Raw genomic sequence first — 11,004 nt, forward strand, 5'->3', positions numbered from 1 at the left:
GATCTTGTACAGTGACTGACAAACAGGGCAAATAGTTCTCCTCACAAAGTGACCTTGCGTCTGCCTCCAACTCAGAGTTTCAGATTTATTTGACATAAAGCTGGAAAATATGTAGCGAAATCACCATGTTTGTTTGGATGTTTGTGTGTTGTTGTCCGAGCACTTCAGGGACTTGAGGATGATTCAAAGTGCCATTTGGTTGTGTGAGGACAGCCTTCACATACACACTCATCAGGGAGAAGATGTTGTCATCCACCGCCTCATTGTTTGCGTAAGTGATGTCTCCAATCACCATCAAACACACAGAGTTTCCATCCTCCCGCTGTCACTCTCCTTCTCAGTCGTGTCCGAACCATCGTACAAATTGTCCTATCGTCCTTCTGCTCCTTTAAGTCTCCTCTGTCGCTCTCAGCTCAGGGGTTTTCACAGAAAGGCACCAATAGACATCAACATGTGTACACACATAAACATGTCAATGTTAAACCAAGATTGCTTTCCCGTGCAGTATAAGCAATAATATTTTAACTTTAATCCGATTGTCTGAGCTCACAAAGAAGTTAAAGAATAAAAATTACAACTTAATCAGAGGTGTTTACTTACATGAAGCAAGTTTATGTCAAGCACCAAAGATTTGATTGCTGTAGCTTTACAAGTTGTGCTAAATGTGGAATACAAAAATGATCAAACATGGACAGCATACAAGCAAGGTGCTGCTGTGGTGGAAGCTTGGATTAGCAAGACTTAATCCATCAAAAGAGAGTTTCCTTACAGTCTCCCAGAACCTTGGGCTACCTCTGCTGCAGAAACATGGTCTAAGATTTGGTGTTTGTTACATCAGAACAAATATAATTTGAAGTTACAAAATTCAGCATTGTTGTTATCTTCAACCGCACTCTGTGAATGACTCAACGCTACAATGATCTCCGTCGCCTGTCTCTGAATGGTTATCCTTTTGCATTAGCTCACAGATTTTATCAAGAATGAAACTTCATCTTTTGAATACGTTCCTCTGGTTTTGTTGTACTGTTTTTCATTTTGCAAAAACAGTACAACAATAAGATGTAACATGTTGCTGTAGAAGCATAACACATCTAGTCAGCATAATGTAAGTGCAATGCTGAATTGATACATTTTGTAAAAATGTCTGATTAAAATCTCCGGTCACCAGGATAAAACAATCATTAGTTCAGCTAACAGTAATATAAAGCTTTATAGTATTAGGCAAGAACATATCTACTTGTGATCAAAAGTCATTTGTTGCAGTCACAAAAAATTATATTTCGCAAGTTTTTGTTAATCTTATTTCCAATATACCTCCACTTCAGTTTTCTCACAACTACATAGGAAAATTAAATTGTATATAACTACAACATGTTTGCTTGCTAAAATACATAAAAGTATTCTACTAATTTAGTCACATGGCATATGGGTATGTGCGTCTCTGCGTGCCTGTGCCAGTGCATATGTGTGGGTGTCTGCCCTCTAATGCCAATGAGATTTACAAAGCTAAAATGTCATCACTTGCAAATGAAAAAAAAAAAAGCATCAAGGGAACATTATTTCTAAATGCTGCTCATTTCCCTGCTGCTGTTTTCTGTCTGTATATAGGTGTGCATTCCATTAGCATGGTCTCGAGCCGTTATTAAGGGGCCAGTAAAAGCTTTTGGCATGCTCTTTATAGCACCCCACCAACCCCATTCTGCTTCACCCACCCTTCAAATATCTCGTCTCATTACCTGATTGACCTGTTAGCGTTCGTTACCAAAAGCTGCAGCCGCTCCCAGCAGAGTACTTCAGATGGATTTCCCATTTCAGATCAGACGAAAGTGGAGTCGGCTTCGATTGGAGCCGACATCGGAGGAGTTCTTCAGGGCAAACCAGCTGTGACTGGGCTGATGTGTAGCTGTCACTTTGTCGTGACATGATATAATATGAAATGATATTGAACAACGCTGGTTTGGCACTAAATTGTTAGCAGGGCTTCAGGTCTGACAGCAGCCAGTTTATGGCTTTAATCCCAAGGTCCTTTAAACCTTGTTTGACATAAATTGAGTTTGGCGTCTGGACAGAAAAAAAGAGCAATGACAGAAAAAAACACTTTCTGCTCTACTATTTTGTTTAGTTCAAATAGAAACTTTTTCCTGTTTGTGAATTTGTTTTACCCGTGGCCCACAAATAATGAAGATGTCATTGTCAAATTGGTGTGGTCACATACTGTCATTTAATTTTCACAGTAACTTTCAGCATGATATTAATCAAAGCAGTAGAGCCAGAATGCCACAAAATTATTCACCAGACAAAAAGACACAAGATGACCATCTCAATGTGTAGCATAAATCCAACAGACATAAAATGGGGTGTTCAAAAGAATAAAGAGAATAAGAGAGGAATCGGCGTTCTGGATGATGTGAAGAATGTGCAAAGAGAAAAACATATGAAAAACATTTTCCCTGCTTTGCTCTCCACATTGTAAATAGGTGTAAGGAGAAAACTAAGTGCTGTCCTGTTGGCAAAATAGCTGAGAGCTTTTACAACTGTCTAAAAGATGAATGTTTCCTAAAACTTTACATACTTTTAGCAGTGTTTCCAGCAAGTGTGAAAAGCGCTGCAGAGTAGATGATGATGTGACCCAGGTCGTGTGTCATATCTTGTATTTATTTTTTACTAGGGAGTTGTTTGTGTTTTGTAGACAGATTTTAGGGCTGAAGTATATTCTTTTATCACCCTTCCTCATTATTTATGCTCACAACCAAAAACATGTACAACTACTGGGAATAAAGTTATGAAGGGTATCGGGATGATTAACAAACAAAAGAAAAAGTCTTCTGCAGACATCGTGCAAATAGCCATTGATGGTAGCAACTGTAGCCTAAATTACAAACAGAAGCCAAACATTTTCTGACGCTCATCTTATCTCATTGTTAGGATGTTGACATCCACCAGTGATGTGTGATAAATCTGCAATGTAAAGCTCAGTGAAAAGCCTGAACACAGGTCTGAGGGACCCGTTACAATGACTAATGTCCCAACTGACAGCGAAAGATAAGACTCATCCTTCACCTCAGCTGGGCCCATTTCTCAGCAATAATGTTCATAATGGAGTGCTCCGGTGTCGTTATTGTGTGAATAATTTAAACAGTGATTTAGATTATTGGGCACTGAGGTCACAGCCACATCAACTACCTATAGGAGGACATCCAGATGAGATACTACTTTACTTTGTGCACTTTTAAGAGGCACTTTCTCTAGACTCATGTGAAAAGGTTGGAGATGACTGCGTGGTAATGATTTGGTGTGTCGCTTAATTAGATGTTCCAGCGACATCTGTTTTTTAAGGGAAAACTGCAACTCTGGCACATTAATTCACTTTGTAATGAATGACTGAATGTCAGCACAGGCCATGAAATCACCAAGAGGGAAGTGTGCAAGTCTGTGTGTGTGTGCAACACTGTGAGGCTTTTCCATCTGTTTGGCAAAAACACTCTCCCACCAACACTGGCACCGTCAGTGTGCAGTTGCTAGAACGAGGAGGGATTCAAGATGGCCTAAAGCTGATTGGAATTCCTTTTAAATGAACAAAAAAAATGAAACAAAGATGGAGTGGACATTACGCTGCTGAATCTTAGTTAAGGATGCTTCACAAGTGTCTGACAGTGTCATTAATCTCAAGAAATTACACACCGAGAAACCAATACAACAGAATCAGCGGCTGCTAATAGAGAATGTGCCTCTAAAAATGTTTGAATGCACATTTAAACAACGATCGTCTTGTTGTTGCTTGTATGCAACAAACAGCGCGTTGTAAAAAATAAATAAATAAATAAATAAAATCTGCTTATGCTAAAATTCTGCTGTGAGTTAACTTGGTATCTGTTTTTATCTTCCAGATGGAGCTTAACATGTTTTCCCTCCGGCGGGTTAAAAAAAGCAAGCAGCTTCCTCTCTGTGAGTGACTGACTGTGGTCCAAGGAGACCACTTGGCACCTGGAGTGACAGGCTGCCATCAGCGTGTAAAGATGCTAATATGAATTCTGATCACTCGCTCATATAGGCAAGGGAATTACTGCCCATCACCAGCATCGACTGATTCTCCACACATGGCAAAGTCAAGGGGCACGCCGCAGAAACCAGGCAAATGGAGCTGGTACGGCGGTCGAAGCCAGCTTCTGCTTGGCACCTCCTTCCTCTGCGACAGTGCTAAAAGATGTGCTCTGTAATGTAATAAAATTGGAGCTATGCCCCCAACATCTCAGTCTGATGAGAAATATTTATGACAGATCCATTGCTTAAACCATCCTTGTCCTTCAATCTCGATGCCTGTGTGAGCCCAGTGGGGTCAGAGGCTAATTACCAAACAGGATAAGAGGCAGGGGAGGACAGAACGTTCACAGTTTTCAGAGGTGTAAATTTATGCAGATTATTTCTGAGTGGAATGTATGTCAGCTGTATTTTAAGCCACTCACAATTAGCATTTACATCTTTATAGCTTGCTTTTTTATTACTTGACTTTGATTTGTCTCACATATGGATGAGAAACTGTAAAGATTTTTTTTACCAGCATACAGCGAGGTCACGATAAACAAAACAATTAGAGCAACACTTTTAAAATCTGCAATAACATTTGTCCATCCTGAATTAATATTTGAGTGCAGCACTTCTGGATTCAGCTTTGGCATTTAGTTCTCTTTTTAGTTCACACATACAGACAATCTAATTTACCTTGAGAAAAATTACAAGCTTCCTGAAATTATTGTTGCCATAGTGTGTATAAGACTGAAAATTATTTTTTTATTATTAAATCTTTATTCATTTCATTCAATACAAAAAAAAATCAATACAAAGAAAAAAAATTAATAAAAAATAAATAAATAAATAAATAATAGCCGGGAGAAGAGTACAAAAGAAATCTCATGCTATTATGGACATTTACTCTAAAAATAATAAAGAGAGTCATTCATAAAAGGAGGAAATATAAATAAAACAGCGACACTTCAAAATCTTTCTTCAAAACTGATACAGAATACTGAAACTAGACACAGAGGATGAAACAGATACACGACTTCCTTACAAGAATATGTTATGTTTCTTATCCAAAATACTCCATATGTCTGACTTTTGACATTTACATAAATACACGTTTTTTTAATCAATCCAAAGTTGTTAAAGGTGGCAATTCTAACTTTAGTGTAAATTATGTGTCTCCTTATTGGAAAGTGATGTAGATTTCCAGCTGCTCAACAACATAAACCCTACTATTATTAGTGGAAACAATATTAGTGGTAGTAGTAATTGTTCTAATAATAGTAGTATTAGTATAATGCTGTTTAATAATTTGTACAATCCAATTACTTTTTCACAATGCCAACAGGTCAAGAGCAACAGTTTCAACATACAGTATTAATAATGCTCAATTTAAAAAAAAAAAATAATGAAAAATGAAGACCAATATATAGCGTGGCTTAGGACAAGCTGAGACAAAAGTCACTCACCTGCTCTCCATCACTGTCCCTCCTCTCTCCTGCTCCCCGGTGAATTCTCTCCTCTCTTCAGAAAGCAATGATACTGTCTGCTTTGCTGAGACTCTCCCCGGCTGACATCCTGACATGAGGAGAAGGATGTTCCTGTCTGTCTTGTCACATCAGACGTCCTGATTCGGATCCCTCCCATCCAACACCCTGTGATGCTTCACTTTAAAAAGCTGCCCGTCCATCATAAACATATCCTTCCTTTTATGTTCCCCGCCTGAGAACGGAAGAGAGGGAACGAGAGAAGTCAGCCCTCTCTCAAACAGAAGCTGACAGCTCTAAGCAGATTGACATTATATCAGAAGAAAGATGTGCCAGACATTCATTTGAATTTCCGTGACAAGGTAACACCACAATTATGAGTCACTCTGTGAGATCAAAAACTTATTGCAAATTCACAGAATTTGCGAACGCTAAAGAAAAGCAAAAGTCCTTAACAGAGGAAGAGCCGTTAATCATATACATCGCAGCTCTTTAATCAATCCTTTTCTAAATATTCCCAGCAGTTCTGGAGGAGTCTTAAATTAAATCCCTCACCTTGACTTCATATAAATGTAATACTGTCAATAAAGGGGATATAAATAGATAAGCTCGTAACCATTCATAATCTACCTGAATATTTAAAAAGGGTCTTTTGGGCAACGAGGCACAGAAAGAGAGGGTGACACAGAGACTTGATCAATTGCCTGAGTTCAGCCTCTACAATCAGAAGTGTGCTAATTGAAACGGTGCACAGACTCATCTAGCACTCCTAAAAGATGAACCACATCAAATTAGTAATTTTTCCCAATAATTCACAGCGAAATTATTAAATCTACTCGCATCTCACACTCGCCTCGCCTTTCCTGTCTGGACAATGATTGAGAAAGAATTGCTTGCTGGCTGTCTGGGGAGGAGCTTGGAGAAATGTTAAGCAGACCTTTTCAATGTCTGACCAATTCAGTCTGTGAATGTTAATGGTCTTTAATGAAGACATGAACTGAAAACTGAACTATACGGCTAACAGGGGAAAAGAAGAGTAAGAGATAACATTCAAGCTGGGTAGAAATTCTTCAAGGAAGCGAAGAGTCAAAGCTTTGGGTCACAGGCGGAATTTGTCGCATGTCAAAAGCTCATAAAGAGAGATCATGAGTGTTAAAGGCAGATCGCTGGACATGTTATTAAGGCGCTTGCTCTGAGCTATCATCACATGTCCACCTTTGCCTGAACTTTTCTATTTTCAGAGTGAAGCTAATGAATTGGGACCTAAAGAAGGTTTTTCTGCAGGCTCACAATGAGGAATGGTAAGAGATTATTTTAGAATGAAGATCAATGACAAGGTCCAAACGGTGTGAGGAGGAGGAGCAGCGGGAGAAGGCTTTGGCGCTAATGTAAGACGAGTTGAACATGCAACTCAAGGCCAAAGGCAAGAGCTTCATCTCACCAATTCTCTTTACAGGGGTGGAAATTACTTGGTGCCATACATAGCTGATTTACACAAATTAATGGTCCTGGTTATTAATAGGCAGAGGTCCATATATTAGACAGTGTGAGAAAAGGTAGCTTTAATTATGCATTCTTTATAAAACCTGTTTGACTTCAGCTCCCACTGCGAAGGTGCATTATCAAACTTAATCAGATCCCTGACAAATTAGCTAATAGAGCAGTTGGGCCTCATTTTACTTTCAACCATCAGCTGTTTTAAATAAATGTCCTCCCTCCACATTAGTTATAGTAACACTGCAGTAAAGACAATGGACATTTAAACAATAAGTGGAATCAGTCAGAGTGCTTTGCAAAAGCAGTCATACAGCATTAATTTTACACTTTTCTTATTTTACAAATACAAAACTGAAGGTAGGCATTGAGTACCCTTTAACTCTGACACCCCTAAATAAAATCCAGCACAAGTAGATGTCTCCTACTTAGTAAACAGAGTGTGTGTGATGTAATATCAGTGCAGATAGAGATGTTCTGTATTGTCCTCAGAGGTTTGGTAGAGAACATTAGTAAACAAACAGCATCGTGAAAACCACAAATCATGTCTGATGGGTCAGAGAAAAACGTTGTGAAGAAGTTTAAAGCAGGGTTCGGTAATAAAACGGTGTCTAAGTGTTTTGAACAGCTGAGCTTTGTGCAGTCAGTCATCTGAAATTAGAAAGAGTATGCATAAGCTGCAAATCTACCAAAACATGACTGTCCACCTAAACTGCCAGGATGGGACCTGTAGTCAGAGAAACAGCCAACAATTCCATGGTAACTCTGGAGGAGCTTCAAAAATCTACCACTCAGCAGCTCAGGTGGGATAATTTGTTGACAGGACAACCATTGGCAGTGCACCCCACAAATCTGCTAGTAATGGAAGAGTGTTGTAAGTAAAGTTGCTGTTAAAAGAAAACCATAGGAAGATCTCAATCAAGCAGTTCAGGGGATATAGCAATCACATGGTAGAATGAGCTCTTATAAAATTAAATCAAGACCAAACTTCTGGATTATATGCAAAATGTGATGTGTGGTAGTTAATGAATGCTGCGCTTCTCCCCGAAAACACCATCTCCTCTGTGAAATGTCGAGGCTCCAGCAAATCAAATAAGATAAGATTTATCTGTCATTGTCATCAACAGATTACAACGAGATTGAGATTTGCTTGACTCGAATATATTTCCTTGCATTAAATGCATTAAAGCTTGCAGTTGTAACAAAATCCAATGTTGGACTGGGGTATGAATAATTTTTTTAATTCTACTTAACACTTAAAGTTTCAGCTTCTGTGCATTAACTCTGTGTAATCATCTTCCTCCGTGTTTCTTCACATACTTGGAGGCCACCAAGTGAGCAAGAGTTTCTGGGACCTCTCCACAGACAATGGTGTCACATCTTTCCCCCCGTGGGGGTACACCTCAGAGTGATTTGTGGTTAGGGAAGACTGATGAACTGCTATTGCCACCCTGTTTCTTTGCTAGATCAATTCTACATGTAGGAGTGTGCTTTATGAATGATGGAGACCTCCTCAAGCCATCCATACAGCTGCCCAAAGACACGTCCCTGGCCCCCATAGCACCTACAAAGCAGGAATAAAGCAATCACTCTTCTCAACAGGGCCATGCATTATGCACCCACAGTCGCACTTGAATGCAGCAACATGAATACACAGATAAGGCAAAGATGCGCACACATGGACAAACTTGGTATCTGTTTGCAGGAAACAAATGAAGACTTGGTAAATTCTGTTAATTTTTTCTCTTTTAAAATTTGTTTGGAAAAGCAGCCTCTGCACAGAAGCCAGATCTGTGTTATATGCAAAAGGTGATGTGTGGCTCGTACAGTTTCGATAAAATGATGCTGGATGGCTGTTCTTCTGAGGCGTGAACTGTCTGTTTACAATTTTGGCTTTGCAATTCTCCGCTTTTCTGGACAGGCCCCGTATAACTGAGCAGAGTCCAATAAGAGCAATTTGATGGTACTGAGGGATCACTTGCTGCACAAATCTGAAGGCTGTATAGCATTGTGAATAGGAGTGGCATACATAGATGTCATGAGTCCTGCCTCCCACAGAGAGGTTGAAAGCAAAAAGTGGAGCCCAATGAATACTTGAGTGTTCTGGAGGCTATGAAATTGAAAGGCCTCTCTCTGTTTTTTGCCAAAAAAGATTTCTATGGAAAAATAGAAGCAGCTCACGCTTTTTAATCGCAACTTTAAGATTGATTGGGGGAACTTGTGTGCAAATCAATGCAGGCTTGACAGATGATCCTCTTTAATGATAATCCTGGTGCTGAGTGCAGAGAGGAGGAGAATAATGCAGCAGGTCTACCTAATATTAGACAGAATCACATATATTACTTGAAAGAGGATTTGAATCTCATTTTTAAATATGCAAAATAGGTCTAAAAATGAATTTCCTGAAGTAATGGAGTACTCCAATCTAAATCGGATTTGTTCCAGTTTGTTCTTAAACAGAATACCCAATTTTCTGTCAGTCACACCCAATAAATGTCTGGACAGCCGTTGCATTACACTAATCAGATGCATGATGTCCTCTATTTTACAGTGCACCAAGCTCCAGCCAGGTTGCAGTCTTTAGATGTCAGGATTTTAACGCATAGAGCAAAGCAAGACAGATGCACAGCTGAGATAACTTCCATTTACAGTGTAAGCCTGGGAGAACCACAGTGTAAGGGGCCATATACTATTTATGGGTTAATCGATACAGTGGCTGGATGACACCATGTCCCCACTACTTTCTGTCATGATGATGGCTCACTAATTTTGGAAAGGCTGCTTTCTCCGGCTGCCTTCAGCAGGCTGCAGGATGGTTTAATTTGGCTGTAAAAACGCCAATCACAATGTTACTTCTTGTTCCTGGGGGAGGTCAGAGTGGGGGCAAGTCCATAGGAGGAAATATATTCACATAGTTCTGTTAGAGACGTTGCTAACCCCTGACATCCCATTTGGGTTGTAATTTTATGTTGTTAAAGTGACAGGGACAGAACCTCTGTACTCTTGCAGAGATGAGGAGAGAAAGGAGCAAATCATGTTCAGAGTGAGGCTTTTAATTCTCAATTCTCTGCTGTAGCATGCACGTGCGTTGAGACAGCATTAGGAAGAAGAGTGTACAGAGTCGTGTCACACTCCACTGCAAATCCGTGTGTCCTAAATAGTTTATATACTGGGATTTAGATGCAACATGTTTTGGTTCTGAAAAAAATGAAGGCAGAGGTAGAGCACATCAGAGGGACAGGAGGTCATTCAGTCAGCGAGTGGTGAAAACTCATTAACGTGGTCATTACCGAGACTTAGCACAGCTTCCTTGTATTGCTTTGATCTCCAACGTCAACATATGAGAAAACTGGTTAATTTAGTATGGGTGTAAAAATCTAACATTTAGGCGAGGAAAGTCAAGACATTGCAGTGACATAAAGAAAATGGGAAAGAAAAGAAAAATCTGAATACAAACTAAAATTAATAATGTTCTGGTAAAATGTCAACCAAACTCAGTGTTTTAGGAGTTTTGCTGTTTTCAGGAAGACTGTTCAATACTTGTGGTGCATAAAAACTGGATCCTGCTTCTCCATGCTTGGCTCTGATTCTGATGATGATGATGATGATGATGATGATGATGATGATGATGATGATGATGATGATGATGATGATGATGATGATGATGATGATGATGATGATGATGATGATGATGATGATGATGATGATGCAGAGTAGTCTTCAAATAGTAGACCTGAGTGGTCTGGAAGGCTGATACAGTGATAATATATCTTTAATGTAATTTGGTGCAAAAGCATTTAATGATTTTTAAACAAAAAATACATATACAGTATTTGAAAGGGAGCTATTGTAGGGACTTTAGAGCTTGGGTGTTGTGCTCAACTTTTCTACTTTGAGTGAGAATGTGAACAGCAGCCTTCTTGAATCAGCTGCACTTCTCTGATTGACTTTTTAAGGAGACCTGTGAAGAAATTGCTGCAGTAATTCATTTGACAAAATACAA

At 39.3% G+C, this 11,004-nt stretch overlaps 1 long non-coding RNA gene across 1 annotated transcript; it reads left to right on the top strand.

Moving 5' to 3' along the window:
* The first annotated feature begins 200 nt into the window (after window positions 1-200).
* LOC122835822 lies at window positions 201-4,121 on the top strand. The gene is made up of 3 exons (XR_006371358.1): window positions 201-271; window positions 3,888-3,945; window positions 4,052-4,121. It is a non-coding gene; the product is annotated as an uncharacterized LOC122835822 (long non-coding RNA).
* The last annotated feature ends 6,883 nt before the right edge of the window (window positions 4,122-11,004 follow it).

The sequence above is a fragment of the Gambusia affinis genome, linkage group LG08, assembly GCF_019740435.1.
Source record: "Gambusia affinis linkage group LG08, SWU_Gaff_1.0, whole genome shotgun sequence".
Taxonomy (NCBI): domain Eukaryota; kingdom Metazoa; phylum Chordata; class Actinopteri; order Cyprinodontiformes; family Poeciliidae; genus Gambusia; species Gambusia affinis.